This window comes from Rhinatrema bivittatum, chromosome 2 (genome assembly GCF_901001135.1).
Source record: "Rhinatrema bivittatum chromosome 2, aRhiBiv1.1, whole genome shotgun sequence".
NCBI classification, from domain to species: Eukaryota; Metazoa; Chordata; class Amphibia; order Gymnophiona; family Rhinatrematidae; genus Rhinatrema; species Rhinatrema bivittatum.
The window spans coordinates 275,872,936-275,895,282 of NC_042616.1; positions in this window are offsets into that span (position 1 = coordinate 275,872,936).

Genomic DNA, 22,347 nt, shown 5'->3' on the forward strand with positions numbered 1-22,347 from the left:
GAATTCAGGTGTACATAAAAAATATCAATTAAGAATAAATTAAGAACCAATTAAGAACAATTAACAAATAAACAAATGATAAACATATTCCATAGTTAATGGTGAGTCTAATAACTGGGAGGAAAGAACCCGATCAAGTAAAATTTAGCAGCGGGGAATAAATAAATTGGCGTGTGGCATTGGATCAGAGAAACATAAGCAATAACTGGCATTTCAGGAAAAAAGCTTGAGATGTCATCAGCAAAAGCCATATATTTTCAAGATATAAGGCAACGATCTCTGTCTATTGGGGGTGCTATGCTTTGGAACAGTTTAACAGATGAGGTTCGTAAAATATCTGACTATAAACTGTTTCAGAGGGCAGTTAAAACTGTTCTATTTAAAGAAGTATTTCAGCAAGTGCAGGTTTTTTTTTTTAGTAAATTAAATGTCTGCTGATTTGTGAATTGTTTTATGTTATCTATTGTTTTATGTTTGCTTTGTAATCTGCCTAGCATGACATAGTCAATATAGGCGGAATAGAAATATTTTAAATAAATACATTGAAACCTGATTGAAAATCCATTGGAATGTCTTGTCTGCTGAAACTACAGGTGAGCTGTGATGAGATAATAAAAACTTAGTGGAAGTAGTCTGAGATTTGTCACAGTGACTATGAAAGGGGCTTTCTCCAGAAATGGTGGTATTTGGCAAGGAGCTAAAATGTGATAAAGGAGAGGAATAGTAGGCTTCCTGCACCCAGCCGGCAGATAGGAAATGATGACAATGACGTCCTGGAGAGGGGTGAGTCATATAGCCATAGTAAACTGAAAGGGAAAAGGTATGATTAAGGGAATGAAAATGGGGTGGTGAGAGTGAGGGGCGAGAAGAGGGTGAGGGTGGTGAGTTAGTGGGGGAGGGAGAGGAGGAGTAACTGAGAGGGAAGGGAAAGGGTAAATTACTGAGAGGAAAGGGAAGGAGTGAGAATGAGCGTAAGAAATAGGGTGAGTGGGAGTGAATTACAAAATCACCCAGCTTTCAAGAACTAACAAGCTGAGGATGTTCCAGTCCCTCCCAGGCACATCATCAATTCTGCTAAGATTCTTCTGGCCACTTCGGTACCCATCCCTCCCAGGGAAGATGTTTGTACCTTTCAGATTGCATGAGAAAGTGTTGAAATGGGCCCATGACTCCTATGTTGCAGTCACCCTGGATGGGCTTGCACCCTTGAACTGCTTCACTGTTACTACTGGTGGCCCCAAATGAAGCAAGATGTCAAGGTCTATGTAGATTTGTGCCCCATGTGTGCACAGCAAAAAGCATTGCATGGCAGACCCTGGGGGCTGTTACAGCCATTGCCAGCCCCCAGGGAATCCTGGATCCACTTGTTCATGGACTTTATCATGGACCTCCCCATCTCTAACGGTGCCAACGTTGATCATTTCTCCAAGATGGCACATTTCATCCCATTACCAGGCCTTCTTTCTGTTCCAGAACTAGCACGTCTCTTCATTCTCTACATCTACATCTACATATATGCGGACAACATCCAGCTAATTTTACCAGTAGACGAAACAATTGAAAAAACGTTGAACCTAGCAATGCTATACCTAGGCATAATTAAACAACTGCTGTGCCAAATGGAACTAGTAATTAACATTGAAAAAACAGAATTCATACACCTTGAACGAAAAACATCTGAAGTCATCCAGAATCCCATCAAACTCAGAAACAATCAGATAGTGGAACTAACCGAAAAGACTCGAAACCTAGGAGTAATAATTGACAACAAAATCAACCTCAAACAACACATATCACTGAAAGTCAGAGAGGGGTACGCAAAACTAATGGTCCTTAGAAGGCTAAAACCACTACTAACCCAAGCGCACTTTCGAACTGTTCTTCAAGCACTTATTTTCGCTAGCACAGACTATTGTAACACACTCTTCCTTGGATTACCACATTCAACACTAAGACCACTACAAGTATTACAGAACTCTGCAGCCAGAATCCTAACTGGAAAAAGCAGAAGGGACCACATCACTCAAACTCTTGCCGAATTACACTGGCTGCCAATTGAACAAAGAATACAATTTAAAACACTTTGCACAATCCACAAGTTAATGAACGAAGAAAATACTGATTGGTTAAACACTGCATTAAGACTACATGTTCCCCAAAGAAATCTCAGATCAGCAAATAAAGCCTTACTAACCATACCCTCTGTAAAGACAGCGAAACTAACACAAGTAAGGGAGAGAGCACTGTCATTAGCCGGCCCTATATTATGGAACTCAATGCCACCCGAAATAAGACTAATGAGGGATCTAAAACTTTTCAAAAAAAGCTTAAAAACATGGCTTTTCAAAAAGGCTTTTCAAAGTGAGAATGGGAAATAGGTGTTACCAAGAAACAAGAAAGGACTTATACGCACAAGCAAAAGTCACCTGAGAACATATGTGTGTTTTTATTTTTATTTTATCACACTTAAGTAGTAAGTTAAAGAATTACAGTTTACAGCAGCTACAGTTAGCTCATAAAGAGAATTTTAAGACACTTTACATATAGCTTATAATACCGAATCATGTATCTGAACAACTATGGCACCCCCTGGTTAAAGTTAATCCATTTCGAAATTATTTTTGTGCCTATTTGTAAACCGTTGTGATGGTATATCACTAAACGACGGTATAGAAAAGTTTTTAAATAAATAAATCTTTTGCCTACATGGATTGCCGAAGCACATATTGTCGGATAGAGGAGTTCAGTTCACTGTGCAGTACAGGTGCTCTCTCTGTAAATATTTTGAGATTATGCTGGATTTTACAATGGCCTACCACCTACAAGGCAGCAAGCAAGCAGAGCATACCAACCATACTCTTAAAACCTTCCTCCACTCGTATGTCAATGAATGTCAGGACGACTGGGCCACACCCTGTTACCATGGGCTGAATTCTCCCATAATAATCACATCAATGCAGCCACTGGTTCCTCCCCTTTCCAACTGGTTTATGGAAAGCAACCCCTGCCTTCTTTACCACTGCCCATGTCAGTTCCTTCACTGGTGTCTCAGCTCTCAGCCCAGGAATTGCAGAAATTTTGGGCTCAGACCAACCTGTTGATTGAGAAAGCCGCTGCCTGGGCTAAGAGAACAGCAGACAGTCATAGAAGGCCAGCTCCCTAATTCAAGATAGGGAAAAAGGTTTGGCTAAGTACCCACCATTTATGCCTTTACCTTCCCTCAATGCACTTGGTATCATTCTTCATTGAGCCTTTCCCTGTGCTACACCAACTAGGTCATGTCATGTACCAGTTAAGGCTACTACCCACGTTAAGAATATATAACATGTTTCACTTTTCCTTGCTCGAGCTAGTAGTGCTTTCATGGACCTCTTGAATACTGCCTGAACCTCAGGGGATCGCTGTTGATGGAGATGATATATATGAAATCCAAGAAGTCCTGGTTTCTCGCAGAGAGGCAAAAAGCTTGAATATTTAATTTAATGAAAGAACTATGGCCCAGAAAAAACTTCATGGGATCCAGCCTCCAACATTTTGGACATCAGCCTCTTAAAGGACTTCCATCAAAGATACCCCAGAAAACCCAGAGCCTCAGGGAAGGGACTTAAGGGGGAAGAGGTACTGTTACATTTGGTGATCATCAGGCTAATCCTATGAATCTCCACACTCACTTCCCTAGGCTGGGCTGACAGTGCTGCTCCATGATGCAGCGAATGCTGCTACTCAGACCACACAGCAGATGCTGCTTTCCTTGAGATGCCGTCAGCTGGATGCCATTGACAGAGTGTGCCACACCTCCCCCCTAGGCCTGTGTGTGCACCACTGCCCGGAATTTAAAAGGACCATGGTGGGAAAGTCCCTATGGCCCCTAAAGTTGACATCACCTGCACTGCACTATATAAAGGCAGCTCCCCGAAGCAACTCTCCTCAGCAAACAGGTCCAACTACTTCCAGTAGTGCGTGCTTCTTCCCAGCATTCAGTCTTGATCCAGCCTTATGTTATGTTCAGTCTTTGCTCCAACCTTGTCTTCAGTTTTCATTCCAGCCTTGTCATCAGTCCTTGTCCAGCTGTCTTGGTTTTCATCCTGTCTCCAGTTGTCCTCTTTCTTCATTCCAGTCCATCCATATTGCCTGCTTGTTCTTGTCCTCGCCTGCCTGCCCTATCTGTCCATCCCTCTTCTCCCCCCTTGAATGAACACCTGGTTTGATCTTGGCCTGAACCTGAAATATGACTGACCACTCCCTGCTTTTGACCTTTGCCTGGACCTCAGGTACAACTGATCGCTGTCTGCCTCTGACCACCGCCTGGACCTCGTCTACACCTAACTACCATCTGCCTATGATCTAGCTGACCATGGACTTACCCTTCTGTCATCAGCAGAGACCCCACTTAAGCCCTGCTAGCCCCAGTCCCCAAAGGCTCAACCTGAGGGGAATGAGGGCTGGTATGGGTGAAGGTCCTGATGGGTCTCTGCCTTGACTGGGTCCGCTTGCTTTTAGTGGGAGCCTGCAGGGTTCCTCCTTGCAGGTAGTGTCAATCCTGCCTTGGCCCAAGGATCCACAGATATAACAATTTGGATATTTATTTACCAATTATATAGACTACTTTCCCATTCACCTAGTGGTCACCTAAAGTTCCGGAAGTATGCGCGTACATACCTGTGTGTGCATCAAGAATAAGGAGGCAAAAAAGGGGCATGGGGCCAAGACTTATGTGTGTAACCCCTGAATTTTGCAAGGCTGACCATACGGTATTACCTGTGTAATTTTACTACTGGTCCTGATGAGGCTCAAGTCTGGATATTTTGGGCCAAAGGGATCCTGAACAGCAGGGGGGGAGGGGGGTAGGGAGAGAGAGAGAGACAATCTAACACTCTATAGATCTCCCACTGTAAGAGTGGCACTTTCAACTTAGAGTGGGGTTTTTTTTTTTTGGGGGGGGGGGGCAGTGTTACATTGGGCTGCCTAGGATGCAAGGGTCTGTTGACTCTTGTAACACTGCCCCCCCCCCCCCCAAACCCACCATGAGTTGAAAGTGCCCCTCTTACAGTGGGAGATATATAGAGTGTCAGAATTTCTCTCCAAAAGAGGCTATCTCTCTCTTTCTCTCCTTTTTCTCTCTCTCTCCCTCCCACCCTCTCCCTCCCCCTCAGTCACTTGTGAGTGCACATTTAAAGGCTCCACACATATGCATGGTAGGGATATTTTAAACGATACACATGATATAAAATTGAGCGTATTTTTGCTCACATGCCAAATATGCGAATTTATGAGCACACGCGCACTCCTTTTAAAATGTACTTGTCTGGGATCAATTTCTCAAAATGCAGTTTGAAGCTGAATCATATTAAATCTGTCTTATCTAGACAGAGCCTGTCTAGATAAGACACAAGAGAACATGTTTTTCCCTCCTCAGATGAATTGACCAAGATAATTATAACCCTTTCACAACAAAAATAGGTTTCTGCCTGTTTTTTTTTAATGAAAATGTTGGGACACATGGCAGAAACAATCCATATTACCCCTTCTGTGGGGGTCTCACTATGAGACAATTCTGTGGGGAGGTGGGTAAAATTGTGTGGCTGATTTGTCCTGCTGACTATGGAGAACAACTTTTTACAGGTAAGCAAGTGAGGACTCTCAAGCTGAGGTTTACATTCAATTATGTTGTTTGCTTTATCTAGAAAGAACGTGCAAGCCTGCTGTCTTGACATAAGATATTCTCTAGGTAGGCGGTAATGATTTGTGAAAGTGTGGATGAAAGATTATGTGGCAGCTTTGCAGATATCTTCTAGGGACGCAGAGCAAAGATGAGCTAAGGAAACCATGGTAACTCATACTGGATGGGCTTTTATTTTATTTTGAAGTAGTTGTCCTGACTGAGAATAGCAATAAGAAATACAAACTGATGTTGGGTTGAAAATGACTAAAGTTGGAAGAAGGCACATTTACAATTGTACATGCTTGGTCAATATGCTTTTGAAGTATCAGAACAAACTGCTTGATAGCAAATCACAGTTCTCCATGATATTTAGTAACAGTGTTTCATGGCCCTTTACCCATGTCAGACTATGGGTGATTTAAAGATTAAGATCATTTCACTTAATGTCCGGGGTATAGCTACACCTATCAAACAAAGAAGAGAGTTGCAGGTTTTCATAAAACATAGAGCCAAAAACACTGCTCCAAGAAACTCATCTTACAGATTCTGAGCATTTGAAATTTAAATGTAGCATCCTGGGCAGACTGGATGCCCCACTTGGGTCTTTTTCTGCCCTCATTTACTATGTTACTCTGCTATCACAATAAACCACTATCATAATGTAGAGAAATATAACAATACACACAAAAATAAAAACATCTATAAGTTGGAGAGAATAGTGAACAATCCCCTACCCCTCAGCCCCCCAACTCTTCGAAAACTTCCAAACTGCACCCCTTACTCACCCTGCCCAATCCCCAAACTACCTTTTAAAATAACCCTACCCTCCTTCCCAAGGGCAGCAAGCAACCTACTCCCTATAAGCTAAAATCTCAAACAGGGAAACCCATGTTTTAAATTTCTTTTAAAATAAGTCATAGTCCACATCTAGTCACAGATCCATGGGGAGGGAATCCTACAAAATAGGTGTGATTACAGAAAATGCTCTTGTTTTACATAAGCCTTAATGGCTTCCCTAAAAAGAGGACCTCCAGTAGAGTAGAACACAGCATTTGTCCTGATTTATTCCATTGAAGTTTGTTCCCTCGACATTTAAATGAATTGTCTTATCTATGTCTTACTTTGTACATCCACTTGATTCACTTGCTTTACATGTAGCATATTAGATTTAAATAAAAAAATAGATATCTAGGTCATGTTCTCAGGTTCTTAGGTTCTTATGTTCCTCTCAATATGTGATGTACAAGGGCCAGCATTTTAAATTCAGCCTGCTACTTAATACGTAACTAGTGATGTCTCTATAACAATGGGGTTGCCTTCACTCAACATACCTTATATAACCCAAATTGGGCTGCAACATTCTTTATTTTTCAGTTCATATATTTTTATTGAAAATATTGAAGCATAAAACATAACACAATGGGAGATGTAATGGTATCCTATAGTGAAAATAATATAACATCAAATAAAACTGAAAGCAGGATGGCACTTTCTGTCATAGAAAAGAGCATTGAAATCGTCAAATAGAAGTCGAATTATTTAAAGAACTATCAAACAGTCATAAATTATTACCAAAGATAAGTTAAATAAAAAGAAAACACAGAATTTGGATGAAAAATATTGATCCACTGACCGCCACATTGTGACCCAACTGGCTACTCTTTGATAGCGGATCGCTGTCACTTCTTCTATTTGTAGTATAACATACAGAGTTCCACTAAAAAAAGAACAGGCAAACTGAACACCTTTTTCCAATTAGAAAATCATCTGAACAGCAATTGAAAGCAAGAAGTTGAGCAACTTCACTTTAGGATAAAGACGTTTAGGTTAGATTACTAGAGTCTGTAAAATTGGGCGTCCAAATAGCAGATGAAATTTAATGTGGACAATTGCAGGGTGCTGCATATAGGGAAAAATAACCCATGCTGTAGATACATGAAGTTAGGTTCCATATTAGGAGCTACCACCCAGGAAAAACATCTGGGTGTCAGAGTGGATAATACATTGAAATTATTGGCTCAGTGCAGGGCCAGAGGAAGCACTAGGGGGACTAGGTAACCCCCTAGAGCGCCACAGGTTTCGGGGTGGCAGCTCAGTGCTTCCACCGACCCTCTTCAGCCTGGACTTTAGAGCAGGACTGCAGGACTGGGCCTCTTTCCCGTGAGTGGGCCAGAAGAGGAAGTGGATCCATGCACGTGGGAAGAAGTAGGCCCAATCTGAGACTGGAAGCAGGAGCTCTGTAGGGCTGGAAGAAAGACCAGCACTGGAGGAGAGGATCTGGAGCAGCGGCGACTGGGTCCTACCAGCGGAAAAGAGGACCGTGAGCAACTGCAGCAGGGCCCACATGGCTGAAGAGAAGCTCGGGAGAGGGACCTGCGCGGCTGAAGAGAGGATCGGGAGCAGGGCCTGTGCGGCTGAAGAGAGGATCGGGAGCAGTTGCAGCCCACGCAGCTGAAGAAAATGTCTGTCCACAAGAGAGAGAAGAAGAGAGAGAGATGAGAGAGAGAGAGAGAGAGAGAGGAGCCCTTCTGATACTGCAGTGTCACAGAAGATGGCTGCTGCTGCTGCTTGCACTATCCGAGGAAATAGAGCATCTGTTGTGCTTCAGATCATAAGTGTGTGTCTGAGGGGGACAGAGAGCATGTCTTGGGGGGCAATGAGCATCTGTATGTGTGTGTGAGAGCATGTGCATGGGGGCGAGACAAGAGCATGGATGTGAGAGTATATATGTGTGTATTAGGGGAGACAGAACATCTGTATGTGTGTGTAAGAGAAAGTGTGTTGCAGGGGCCAAGGGACAGAAAGTGTGTGTGTGTGTATGTGTGTGTGTGTTGGGAGGGGGAGTTGGGAGGGGGAGTTGGGGACAGATTGTGTGTGTGTGGGAAGTGGCATGGGGACAGACTGTGTGAGGAATGGCATGGGGACAGACAGTGTGGGGGGGCATAGGAGACAGAGAGCATGTATTTATGTGGTGAACATGGGCGACAGACATCATGCGTGTTGGGGCATGGAGGACAGACAGCACATGAGTGTGGGGGGCATGGGGATAAACAGCATATGTGTATGTGGGGGGGAGAACAGAGAGCATGTGTTTATATGAGAACATGTGTAGGGAGGGAACAGAGAGCATGTAAGGGAGAGAGAAAAGAAAGATTGTGTGCTCCCATCCTGCCTCTGCTGACTAATCGCCCCGAATGGGCTCGCACGGTCGGCGCAGCCCATTCGGGGCGAGAGCCTGCTCACCTACCTACTTACCAACGATCAGGTGAGCCGTGCAGGGGGAGACGGGAGGCGAACGAGGAAAAAGGAAAAAATAAAGAAACAAAAAAACAAACCTGCACCAGGCCCAGGAAGCCTTGCGGTGAGGGAGCCGCGCCCCCAAAGCAGGCATCAGGCCTATCAGAGGGGGGCTACTGCCCCCCTTTAAACACAGGCGCAATCCCGGTGGCGTTGCGCGCCCAAAGGAGCGCGACCTAAGGGGCCTGCCCCTTAGTGTGCCCCTTTGTGAGTCCCAGGAATCAGGACAGAGACCCCTCTTCTGATAGGCAGCCTCGCCTCAGCATTGCTACATGCGACTCACAGCCAGCATACGTCCACCCCCTCCAGCTTCCTCCAGCATTCATCCAGCTTTCATCCAGCCTCCTCCAGCATTCATCCAGCCTCCTCCAGCACTCATCCAGCTTTCATCCAGCCTCCTCCAGCATTCATTCAGCCTCTTCCAGCATTCATCCAGCTTCCTCCAGCATTCATCCAGCCTCTTCCAGCTTTCATCCAGCTTCCCCCAGCACCCATCCAGCCTCCTCCAGCATTCATCCAGTCTCTTCCAGCATTTCATCCAGCTGCCTCCAGCATTCATCCAGCCTCCTTCAGCCTCCTCCTGCTCTCAACCAGCACTCAACCCATCCTTTACCGCACAATGCTACCGGGATTCCCAATCCCTATTCTTCACCACAGTTTCCACAACACAAGAAAAGCAACAATGCAATATCGTCCACGCTCATCCAAAACCCTCATTCCAATCTTGATTTCACCTCTCACCCAACTCCTAGGTCTCGCTTTATATACCGGTATTAGTATGATGTTTGCATACTAATACCGGTATATAAAAGCAATAAATAAAATAAATATTCAACGCACAATCCATCACTAAGAAAACTCTGACCCTCAATGACAATCTCCTAGATGCCAAACCGGACATCTGCACCATAACAGAAACTTGGCTTAAACCAACAAATATAACCCTAATAAATCAACTCCCCACACAGATTTACGACTTCTTTTCCCTCCCCCGACTAAAGAAAAGGGGTGGGGGGGGGCCTCCTTCTAGCAACCAAAAAAGAGTTGAGAGTCTCCCAACTCGCAGTAAAATCGGATTCAAAATTAGAAATGGGCCTCTTCACCACCAGGACTCCTCGACTCAGATGCCTCCCCCATCACAGAAATAATTGCAAAACACATAAACTTGGACTCCCCCGCCTTTATCCTAGGAGATTTCAACCTACATGTCGACAACACCACATTCACAAACAACTGTGAAGCCCTACTCTCCACACTTACAGCTATGGGCTTCCAACAGATTATCAAGAAGCCCACCCACAAAGCAGGCCACACCCTGGACCTTATTTTCATAAACTCCGGCATCATGCACGCATCCCCCCCTGTATGCACACCGGTCCCCTGGTCAGATCACTCACTAATCTCCGCTACTTTCTCAATAACTGAAACCTGTAACCCTCACCCCCTCAATCTTCGTTTCCCTACAGAAGATCTTGTTCTTCCACTGACCTCAGCATCCACCTGGCTAAAGAACTTCCACATTTAAACCTTTCAGATCCCAACTCAGCCTTGTCATCCTGGAGTAATATCACAGAGGAAATAGCAAATAAATTATGTCCACTATCAACAAAAAAACTCAACCCCAACTCCCCAAAGAGACAACCAGGGTTCACCAATGACCTACGGAAACTCAAACAAATCCTCAGAAAAAAGGAAAACAAATGGCGCAAAACACCCTGTCCCAGCACACTTTCTGCCTACAAATCCACCCTCCACCACTACAGGAACTTTACCCTAAAGGCAAAAAGGGTTTTCCATGCTCACAAGATTCATAACCTTACCTTCGACGCAAAAGCCCTCTTCTCCTACGTATCCAAACTAACACAACCTAACACATCATCTATCCCTAACGAACAAGCACAATCCAAAGCCGATGAACAAGCCCTATTCTTCCAAAGCAAAATCACAAATCTCTTATCCCTCTTGCCTCCTAGCCCCACCTCTCTGATTAGCTCCTACCACCTCCTCAACAAAAGAATCTCGCTGGATTCGTTCGAACCTACCACCGCTTCAGAGATCCAATCTCTGTTAAAGAAAATGAAACCTTCCTCCCATCCCTTCAACCAAATACTGTCAAAACTTCTTCTGCTAATACCTGAAACCATCTCCAAACCACTAGCAGACATCATAAACTGTTCCCTAACACAGGGAATCTTCCCTGACGCCCTAAAAACTGCTTCTCTTAAACCACTACTAAAGAAACCAGATTTGGATCCCAAGAATCCAAACAACTTCCGCCCAATTTCCAACCTGCCATTTGTAGCAAAGATTATGGAAAAACTTGTCAATTCGCAACTCTCTGACTACCTAGAAGATCACAAAATACTGTACCCCACCCAATATGGGTTCCACAAGGCTTTAAGCACTGAAACCCTACTCATATTGCTAACAGACCACCTCATCATGGGCTTGGACAAAGGACAATCTTTCCTACTAATTCTCCTGGACCTGTCGCAGCTTTTGACACAGTAAACCATGCCATCCTCCTCAACCGCCTATCTGACATTGGAATAACAGGCTCTGCCCACACATGGTTCAAAACATCCCTCTGTAACAGAGGTTACAAAGTTAGAATCAATAATAAAGAATCCCCCCGCTACAATTCCTCACTAGTTCCTCAAGGTTCCTCCCTGCCCCAACTCTCTTCAACATATACCTTCTTCCTCTATGCCAACTGTTAACTAACCTACAACTAAAACATTTCCTATACGCCGACGATGTGCAAATTCTGATCCCCATCAAAGAATCTATCACCAAAACACTCAAACACTGGGAAAACTGCCTCCGAGAGATCAACCGACTCCTCGCAAACCTAAACCTGATACTAAACTCAGCCAAAATGGAACTCCTCCTCATCACTCCGGAAAATAGCAATTCCCTACAAAGTGCTCCAGCTAACACCATTGTTTCCCAAGCAAGAGACCTAGGAGTAGTAATAGACAACCACCTGAATCTAAAAACATTTATTAACAATACAACCAAGAACTGCTTCTACAAGCTGCAGCTACTAAAAAGAATGAAACCACTCCTTCACTTTCAAGACTTCAGAATAGTCCTACAAGCCGTAATATTCTCCAAAATAGATTATTGCAACTCTATCTTGCTAGGTCTCCCGTCCTCATCCATCAAACCATTTCAGATGCTCCAGAATGCGGCAGCTAGAATCCTGACAAATTTTTTAAATTTATTTTTATTTAAAAACTTTTCTGTACCGTTGCTAAATTAAATACTTTTGCAGTGGTTTACATGTAGGCACATATTTAATGTAGGTGAAAGTTACTATAGTACATTCTAACAAGTGCCATCAAAGGTTCGGTTACAGTAAATCATTAGACAGTCATTTAGCGAAGTAGTTCAAGACCAATTGTACCAAGGTATGTACACGGGTAGTTTTATCATACATAGTATTATAGTTATGCTTATTGGGGCGGATTTTCAGAGCCCTGCTCGCGTAAATCCGCCCAAAACCGGGCGGATTTACGCGAGCAGGGCCCTGCGCGCCGGGAAGCCTATTTTACATAGGCCTCCCGGCGCGCGCAGAGCCCCGGGACTCGCGTAAGTCCCGGGGTTCTCCGAGGGGGGCGTGTCGGGGGCGTGTCGGGGGCAGGCCCGGTCGTCGCGACATTTCGGGGGCGTGCCGGCAGCGTTTTGGGGGCGGGTACGGGGGCGTGGCTACGGCCCGGGGCGGTCCGGGGGCGTGGCCGCGCCCTCCGTACCCGCCCCCAGGTCGCGGCCCGGCGCGCAGGAGGCCCGCTGGCGCGCAGGGATTTACGCCTCCCTCTGGGAGGCGTAAATCCCCCGACAAAGGTAAGGAGGGGGTTTAGACAGGGCCGGGCGGGTGGGTTAGGTAGGGGAAGGGAGGGGAAGGTGAGGGGAGGGCAAAGGAAAGTTCCCTCCGAGGCCGCTCCGATTTCGGAGCAGCCTCGGAGGGAACGGGGGTAGGCTGCGCGGCTCGGCGCGCGCCGGCTATACAAAATCCATAGCCTTGCGCGCGCCGATCCAGGTTTTTAGCAGATACGCGTGGCTCCGCGCGTATCTACTAAAATCCAGCGTACTTTTGTTTGCGCCTGGAGCGCAAACAAAAGTAGGCTATTCGCGCGCCTTTTAAAATCCGCCCCATTGTGTAGAGTTAATATACTAATCTACTGTAAAGTCCTAAGTACTGTGTGTCGGTGCCTTTCTGTCTTTTCCTGAATAATTTCTCTCTATTCTCTCGTCTCTTTGTAAAATGCTTGTTTAAAAAGCCATGTTTTTAAACTTTTCTTGAATTCCTTGAGATCACTTTGTAGTCTTATCTCTGGAGGCATTGTGTTCCAGATTATGGGTCCTGCTAGTGATAGGGCTCTTTCTCTCACTTGGGTCAGTCTTGCTGTTTTAACTGATGGAATGGTTAAGAGTGCTTTATTTGCTGATCGGAGGTTCCTGTGAGGAGTGTGTACTCGTAATGCTGTGTTTAACCACTCTGATTTCTCATCATAAATTAGTTTGTGAATGATACATAGGGTTTTGTATTTAATTCTGTGTTCAATTGGTAGCCAATGTAACTCTGCTAGGGTTTCAGTTATATGGTCCCTCCTTCTTTTCCCAGTTAGTATTCTAGCTGCTGTGTTCTGAAGTATTTGCAGTGGTCTTAATGTTGTATTAGGTAATCCTAGCATAAGTTCTCTTAAGTTGAACATTATTTGTAAAGCACTGCCGTTAATCTCCATTTGTTCTAGCGTTGCTGCTAAACATTGTTGAATGTAAACCAACATGATGTTACTAAACGAATGTCGGTATATAAAAAACCTCAAATAAATAAAAAAGGGCATTGCAGTAGTCTGTGCTGGAGAAAATTAGTGCCTGTAGTATTGTTCGGAAGTCATTTTGAGTTAGTAGTGGTTTATGTTTTCTGAGTACCATGAGCTTTGCATAACCTTCCTTTACTTTTAGTGATATGTGTTGTTTCAGATTGATTTCAGGGTCTATAATTACTCCCAGGTTACGTACTTTTGCAGCTAGTTCAATTTTCTGGTTGTCTTTGAGTATTATTGAGGTTTGACTGATTTCAGAATTTTTTTGTTCTAACTGTAGAAATTCTGTTTTATCAATATTTATCACAAGTTCCATTTGTGTCAGTAGTTGTTTTATGATGCTTAGGTACATGTTGGCTAGGTTTAATGTTTTTTCTAAAGTGTCCTCTATGGGTAGAATTAGTTGAATGTCATCGGCGTAAATGTAGTGTATAATTCCTAGTCCTGCAAGTAAGTGGCATAATGGCAGCATGTATATGTTAAAAAGGGTCGCAGATAGGGCTGATCCCTGTGGAACTCCTGTTTTGAGATTAATTTTTTCTGATAATGTGTTGTTGATCTGAACTTGGAAAAACCTGTTTTTTAGATATGAACTAAACCAATTTAATGTTAGGCCATGTAATCCGATGTCTTCCAATCTATTTAGTAGTATTTTATGGTTTACTGTGTCAAAGGCTTACGATAGGTCAAGCATTTGTAGAATATAGTGTTTACCACTATCAAAGCCTCTTAGAATGTTATCTGTTAGAGAGAGTAGCAGAGTTTCAGTGCTGTAGTGTTTTCGAAATCCGTGTTGAGATGGGTACAGTATGTTATTGTTATCGAGGTGTTCAGCTAGCTGTTTCTGTACTGTTTTTTCGATTAGTTTAGCTAATAAAGGAAGATTTGATACTGGTCTGTAGTTGTTTAGGACAAGGGGATCACTGTTTTTTTTCTTCATTATTGGTTTTATTATTGCTCCTTTCAGTATATCTGGCATTGTTCCTTCTTCTAGGGATAGGTTTATGATTTTAGTCAGCGTATGGGCGACTATGTTAGCTGATTTCTTCAGAAGAGTCCAGAAGAAGAGACCACATCTCTCCCATTCTAAAAAATTTACACTGGCTACCAATACACTTCAGAATTCTACACGTCCATCACCATCATCCATAAAACCATCCATTCCTAAGCCCCGCTCAACCTCCAAATTCCCCTCAGACTCACACTTCATCCAGACCCATCAGAGAAGCCTACAGAGGTTCTCTGCTTGTCCCCCCAACCAAATCTACACTCCATCTAGCACTCAGAGACCGGACTTTTTCTACAGCGGGCCCCTCTATTTGGAATACCTTACCACCCGATCTCAGACTGGAACCATGCTTATTAACATTCAGAAAAAGGCTTAAGACTTGGTTATTTAAACAAGCCTTTCCCGAGTCTAACTGAGTCACTAATATCCATTAAGAGACCTTACTGCACAATGTAAATTATTTACTTCTGTAAAGATACTTTTATTCTTGTCTCCTCCTCCCCCAGTTCCAGCAACCCTGTTATAATGTCACTTTTTGTTTTTTGTTTCCTCTGCACTTGTTAAATGTACAAAGTTATTGCACCCCCTGTTATATGTAAACCAGCATGATATGATTGTATCATGAATGCCGGTATAGAAAAGCTCTAAATAAATAAATAGATAAATAAATAAATAATCAATGACAATCTCAGCATGACTGGAAAGCAAAGTTTCCAGGTATGGAGAGAAGGTTCTTTTAATCCTTATTAGTTTTAGTTATTGAGTGTTATTAGATATGTCTGCTGTTTTGAAATATTTTATTTTATGAGTTTAATTTTTGGATTTTATTCTTTTTCTCAGCTGGTTTGAAATATTTCTTTTTGGTTTTTATTGGTATGGTGATACTATTATGATTGAGGTTTTATGCGGCATGGTGATTCTATTTTTCCAATGTTGCACTGCATACAGAGTTGTTCTGAGTTCAGTTTTTGTCTACAAGTTTCAGTTATACTTAATGGTTTCTTTATTCTGTCCTTGGTAAGGGTCTGTCTGTTTTCCGCATGTGTGACCAAAGTGAGGTAATCTACTAGCATGAAGTTTCTGTGTAAGAATCTATAGCAGCCTGACATGTTCTGTTTTTCTAATAAGAGGTGTAGTGGTGTTCTAGAGCTATGACTACTCGTATATTTGGGATGCTCGTAGTTTGGGAATGCTCGTAGTTTGGGAAATAAAATCCCAGACAGGCAGGCCCTAATGGTGCAGGTGGACAAGGACATTGCTGCTCTTACAGAGACATGGTTAACAGATTCTCATGACTGGAACATGGCCATATTAAGCTATAATTTGTTAAGGAAAGATAGAGAGGACAGAAAACAAGGAGGAGTAGTTCTTTAAGTCAAAAGCAATATCAAAGCAACTAAACTGCAAGGAAGGTGGGGTAGAGAAGAAGCATTATGGGCTGTCCTAAAAAGATGATGGTGCATCCATTTTTACTGGAGTGGTTTACAGGCCTCCAACTCAAATGGAAGAACTAGACAGAGATCTGGTCGAAGACATCCAAAGGGTCTACAGGCCTTCGACTCAAACAGAAGAACTGGATAGTGATTTGATTGAAGACATCCAAAAAGTAGGAAAGAAGGGCAAAGTGTTGCTCTTTGGAGATTTTAATCTGCCGGATATGGATTGGAGTATCCCTTCTGCAGAGTCTACAAGTAGAGAAATAGTGGATACCCTTGAAGGGGCTCTGCTCACACAAATGATAATGGAACCCACGAGGGATAGTGTGATATTTGATCTGGTGCTCACTAATGGGGATAAAATCTCTAAAGCCAGGAGGGGCCCAGGTGATCACCGGTGATCATTAGACTGCATGATTTGATGTAGCAAATAGGATAAATAGGTTACAGAGAAGTCGCACAAAGATATGGATTTCAAATTTCAAAAATATGGACTTTGTCAAAATGGGAACATACCTGCAGGAAGAACTAGAAGACTGGGAGAAAACGGATGAGGTGGAACAACAATGGGCCAAATTAAAATGATCCATTACAAAGGCCCCAAATCTATCTGGTTTTCAGAATATTCACAATATTCACAAAAAATTTATGAGATTTGCATACAGTGGAGGCAGAGCATGCAAATCTATCTTGTGCATATTCATTGTGGATATCCTGAAGTCCTGTCCTTGTTGTGGCTCTTGAGGTCTGGAGTTGGCCACCCCTGAATTATACACTATGATTCATGTGAAGAATATATGTAAGAAAGAATGACATTAACTGCAAAAGTAATGTAAAAAAAATGCAGGGGGAACATGGGCCAGTGCAACAGTGTTGGGGGCAAAATTGGGATGGAGCTTGGCTGGCCCCTCCCAATCAAAAAGTTGTTTCACTGCCCCTGAATGCAACCTCATTTACAGAAGACAATGTATGGGAAGAGCTAGGAAAACTGAAAGTGGACAAGGACATGGGGCCTGATAAGGTAGATCCCAGAATACTGAGGGAGCACAGAGATGTGCTGGTGGATCTGTTGAAAGACCTGTTCAAATAGATACCTGGAAATGGGAGAGATACCGCAAATTGGAGAAGAGCAAAGATATTGAACAGAACCAGTAGAAGCACAGAGGAGGCTGGAATCTACAGGCTGGTTAGTAGGGGTGTGCATTCATTTGCAACGTATTGGCAATCCGCAATGTATATGTCCATATTCGTTGTATTCGTGGGGCTGCGAAACGTATCACGATTCCCCACGAATATAACATATCATACATTCCATATGTTTGGCGATGCATGCTTTTCTTAGCCGCCATTTGAAATCGGAGAATACCATTTGGGTGTATCCATAGCCAAAAACCAGCCCTTTCCTGTGAGTCATCAGTGACCTCACAGCCCTGTCAGAGTGAGTCGGACAGGTTAGCCAGGAGACCCGAATGCAACGTATCAGCGATAAGAAGTTTTGCAATGCAGCTAATCGCGCTCTCACTCAGTGGTTGGCAACGCTTTTCCTGATGACCCAGCACTATATATACTTAAGCACGCGGCGTGCCACGCACTTTCTTTGCAGGGGTGATCTGGGGAGGCCGGGAGGCGGCCTGTCTCTGCGGAACGTGGATGAATTCAGAGCTAGTCTGAGTTCTCAAATCTGTTTTCAATTGCTAGCTTGGCTAGTTACTTAGATAGAAAAATATATTTGTTCTTCATTGGCTGTACTGCCAACTAGCCCTGTTTTTTTTAAAGCACTTTTTTTAGTTGATCTGTGCCAGGGAGAGAAGCTGCTAGCAGTGGCATTTTGTTGTTTAATTCACCCTCTGGGGTTGGTTGCAAGCACATTTTAGGTGTTGTGGGTGGGAGAGATATATTCGATTTCTAGCTAGTTTGCTAGAATTTCCATTGAAAAATATATTTCATCGATTTTCCTGCAGTGCCAACAATTTCAGCATTTTTGTTAACTGCATTTGTTTAATTGAACTCACTCAGTCTCTCTGTGCACTGGGCATCAGTGCCCGTGGGCACTGGGTAGTTCAGCAGACTCAAGTATATTATTGGGACAGTCTGTGCAGCCAAATCCCCAGTGGGCCTCTTTTGTAGTTACAAGCTCAGTGTGTGCACACACATTACATTAGTGCATATCAAGGCATTGTGCCAGTGGGCAATGTGTAGTTTAAAAGACAAGTATATTATTGGCACAGTCTGTGCAGCCAAATCCCCAGTGGGCCTCTTTTGTAGTTACAAGCTCGGTGTGTGCACACATATTTTATTTTTTATTTATTTTTAAGTTTTTCTATACCGGCATTCGCGATGAATATCGCATCATGCCGGTTTACAATTAACAATAGGTGAAGGAACAAAGTAATAATAAAATAATAATAAATAATAATAATAAACATTAACAGGTGCTGACAAAAGGTTGCAGTTACAATAAAACAAGGTAATTACACAACATGGAGCAGTGAAAAGGAGCTAGGAATTAAACATAGAGAACAAATTTGCCAATTAATGGTGTGAACTAAGTTACAGCATTTGCAATGTTAATGAATTGCCCTGTTGAGGTAGTTATTAATTACCATGTTAATAAAAAGTCTAAGCGTTAGTTAATGGTGAATTAAGGTTCAGTTGGTGTCTGGAAAGGCTTTCATAAATAATCACGTTTTGAGTCGTTTCCTAAATGTAGGAAGGCAGGGTTCTTGTCGCAAATCTGGTGGGATGGAGTTCCATAGTGTCGGTCCTGCAGTGGAGAAAGCCCTGTCTCTGGCGGTTATGTGCCGAGTGGATTTGGAGTGTGGAACTTGTAGGGATTCTTTGTAGGACTCTCTGATGGGTCTGGTTATATATATATATATATATATATAGAAATAAAAAATAAAGGCAATGTATTTGTTTTGCTTGTGCTTTCACGTATCACATGCAAAAAGAAAAAAACAAAAAGACAGAAGAAAATTTATACAAGCGGGACATACCACAGATGAGGGATTTAGAATTATATTTCTGAATATCCAAATGTGGTATTAATGATTAAGATAAATGATTTAGTCATCATATTGTAACAGCATTTAAATGTAACCACGAGGATATTTTGTATAAAATCATGAATACATAGTGGTGTTTTCCGTTATAGAAGACCAACAGCAATGTTAAACGTTTGGGGTTATTTGAGAAGATAAGGGACAGATTGAGGTAAGAAGTAGCACAGAGTTGAGGGTTGTTATTAGTTGGGCTCAAGACCGCATGTTTGTTCAAAGTGTTACTGTGTTTAAAATAGAGCAGTGAATAACACATTTCTATTAGATACTGTTAAAGGTTTTTTAAAAAAATGAAAAACTAATTACATGATATTTTCAATAAAGAATAATTTTAGGTAAAAATGGAGTTTTTGGAGTAGCAAATTAATAAGCAATAGTGCTTTTTCTCCTTTTCCCCCCAAATTTTTTTTGGTTTTTTTTTTTTGCATATTATATATATATATATATATATATATATATATATATATATCTTAGTGCATATACTATATTATATTATATGCACTAATATAATATAAAATATTATATTAGTGCATATCAAGGCACTGTGCCCGTCAGCAGCCAGTAGGCACTAGGCAGTGACTTTAAATCCATAATGTCAGGGAAAGCTAGATGTGGTCGAGGGATTGGGACTGGCAGAGCAGGCACTTCAAAAGGCACTAGTGCCAGTCCCACATTAAAGTTAAAAAGGGACCTGTTGCAATCTAAACTATTTGGAGGGGCAGGCACTGGCAATTCCATCCAAAAAAAAAAATGAAATCTAAACATGATGCATCACCACCACCTATTTCTGACCCTATAGTTTTGGAGGTGAGGGAAGGGGAGGCTGAGTCATGCAAGACAAATTGGCGACACCCAAAAGCAGCAGTGCGACAGCAGTCTCGACTTTGCGTTGACAATGTAGCACAGGCACTGTTTTCTTCTGATTCTGATGAAGAATCATCTTGTGTGGGATTCTCATCAGAAACAGAAGTAATAGCTGACGAAGTTTTAGGAGGATCAGTTAGTCCTGTCTTAGCCTCCACTTCAGTGCAGCAGGGGAGAGATGAAACTGATGATGATGAGGAGGACGAAGAGCAGTCAACGCAGGCACAGAGTGTGACTGAGGCTCCTGGCATTGCTTCTCAGTGTGCACCCACTACTTCAGCTCCAGTGCCATCCTTCAACCCCCAAGGCTATACAGAAGGGAGGATCACGAAAGACATCTGCGATCTGGAGCCACTTTAAAGTGATGGAGGACCCGTGTTTTGCTCAGTGTAGTTACTGTGGCAAGGCTATTAGCAGAGGCAAGCAAATGGGACATCTATCTAATTTTGGCATGGCACATCATATGAAGAGGCAACACCCAAGAACAGTACTGCCATCTGGGGATGGTGGCAGTACCAACCAGGGGTCCCCTTCCAAGCAGCATAAAGTGGTTGAAATGGAGCAGAGTCAGCCCACACCCTCAGCCGCTTCTAGTAGTCAGGTGGCAGGCCAGCAACCCCCTCTTCTTCATCCTCTTTATTCCCATTGTTTACAGAAGCACTGTGCAAACCACAAAGTCAACATAGGTTGATATTGTAGATTTGGACTTGAGTAGCGGTTTTCTTATTTCTGAGAGCTCTTCATGTTCCTTTGTCATCAGCTGAAGTGCAAAAGTACAGTTAATAGCTTCTGGGTATTCCCAAATAATCTCCAGCTCAGTTCTTTCTTCACAAATGGCAGTCTCTATTGCTCTAAAAACATCCTCTTTTGTATTATCTTTCATAAATGAAAAAGATGCCATTTTCTTCTGTCAGTGAACCAGTTCAGGAAGAAGTGACAGGTCAAACCACAACATACCTGCACAAAGGAAATCCTCTAATGCTGTGCCTGTCCGTCCAGGCCTAATGTCCCTACAAGGGTTTGACCTCTATCCTCGAATGCTGTGCCTATCCATCCTGGTCTTATGTCCCTATGTGGGCTTGACCACTGACCTCAATTGCTGTGCCTGTACGTCCAGGCCTTATGCCCCTACAAGGGCTTGACCTCTGTCCTCAATTGCTGTGCCTCTCTGTCCAGGCCTTATGTCCCTACGTGGGCTTCACCTCTGTCCTCGATTGCTGTGCCTGTCCGTCCAGGATAATGTCTCTACAAGGGTTTGACCTCTATCCTCGAATGCTGTGCCTATCCGTCCAGGCCTTATGTCCCTATGTGGGCTTGACCCCGAATGCTGTGCCTGTCCATCAAGGCCTAATGTGCCTATAAGGGTTTGACCTCTGTCCTCGATTGCTGTTCCTGTACGTCCAGGCCTTATGTCCCTACAAGGGCTTGACCTCTGTCCTCGATTGCTGTGCCTGTATGTCCAAGCCTTATGTCCCTACGTGGGCTTGACCCTGAATGCTGTGCCTGTCCATCCAGGTGTTATGTCCCTACGTGGGCATGACCTCTGTCCTCGATTGCTGTTCCTGTATGTCCAGGCCTTATGTCCCTACAAGGGCTTGACCTCTGTCCTCGATTGCTGTGCCTGTATGTCCAAGCCTTATGTCCCTACGTGGGCATGAACTCTGTCCTCGATTGCTATGCCTGACCGTCCAGGTTGTATGTCCCTATGTGGGCATGACCTCTGTCCTCGATTGCTGTGCCTGACTGTCCAGGCCTTATGTCCCTATGTGGGTTTAACCTCTATCCTCGAATGCTGTGCCTGTCCGTCCAGACATAATGTCCTACAAGGGTTTGACCTCTATCTTTGAATGCTGCGCCTTCCGTCCAGGCATTATGTCCCTACGTGGGCTTGACCCTGAATGATGTGCCTGTCTATCTAGGCCTTATGTCCCTACGTGGGCTTGACCTCTGTCCTCGAATGCTGTGCCTGTCAGTCCAGGCCTAATGTCCCTACAAGGGTTTGACATCTGTCCTCGATTGCTGTGCTTGTACGTCCAGGCCTTATGTCCCTATAAGGGCTTGATCTCTGTCCTCGATTGCTGTGCCTGCCCTTCCAGGCCTAATGTCCCTACAATGGTTTGACCTCTGTCCTCGATTGCTATGCCTGCATGTCCAGGCCTTATGTCCCTACAAAGGCTTGACCTCTGTC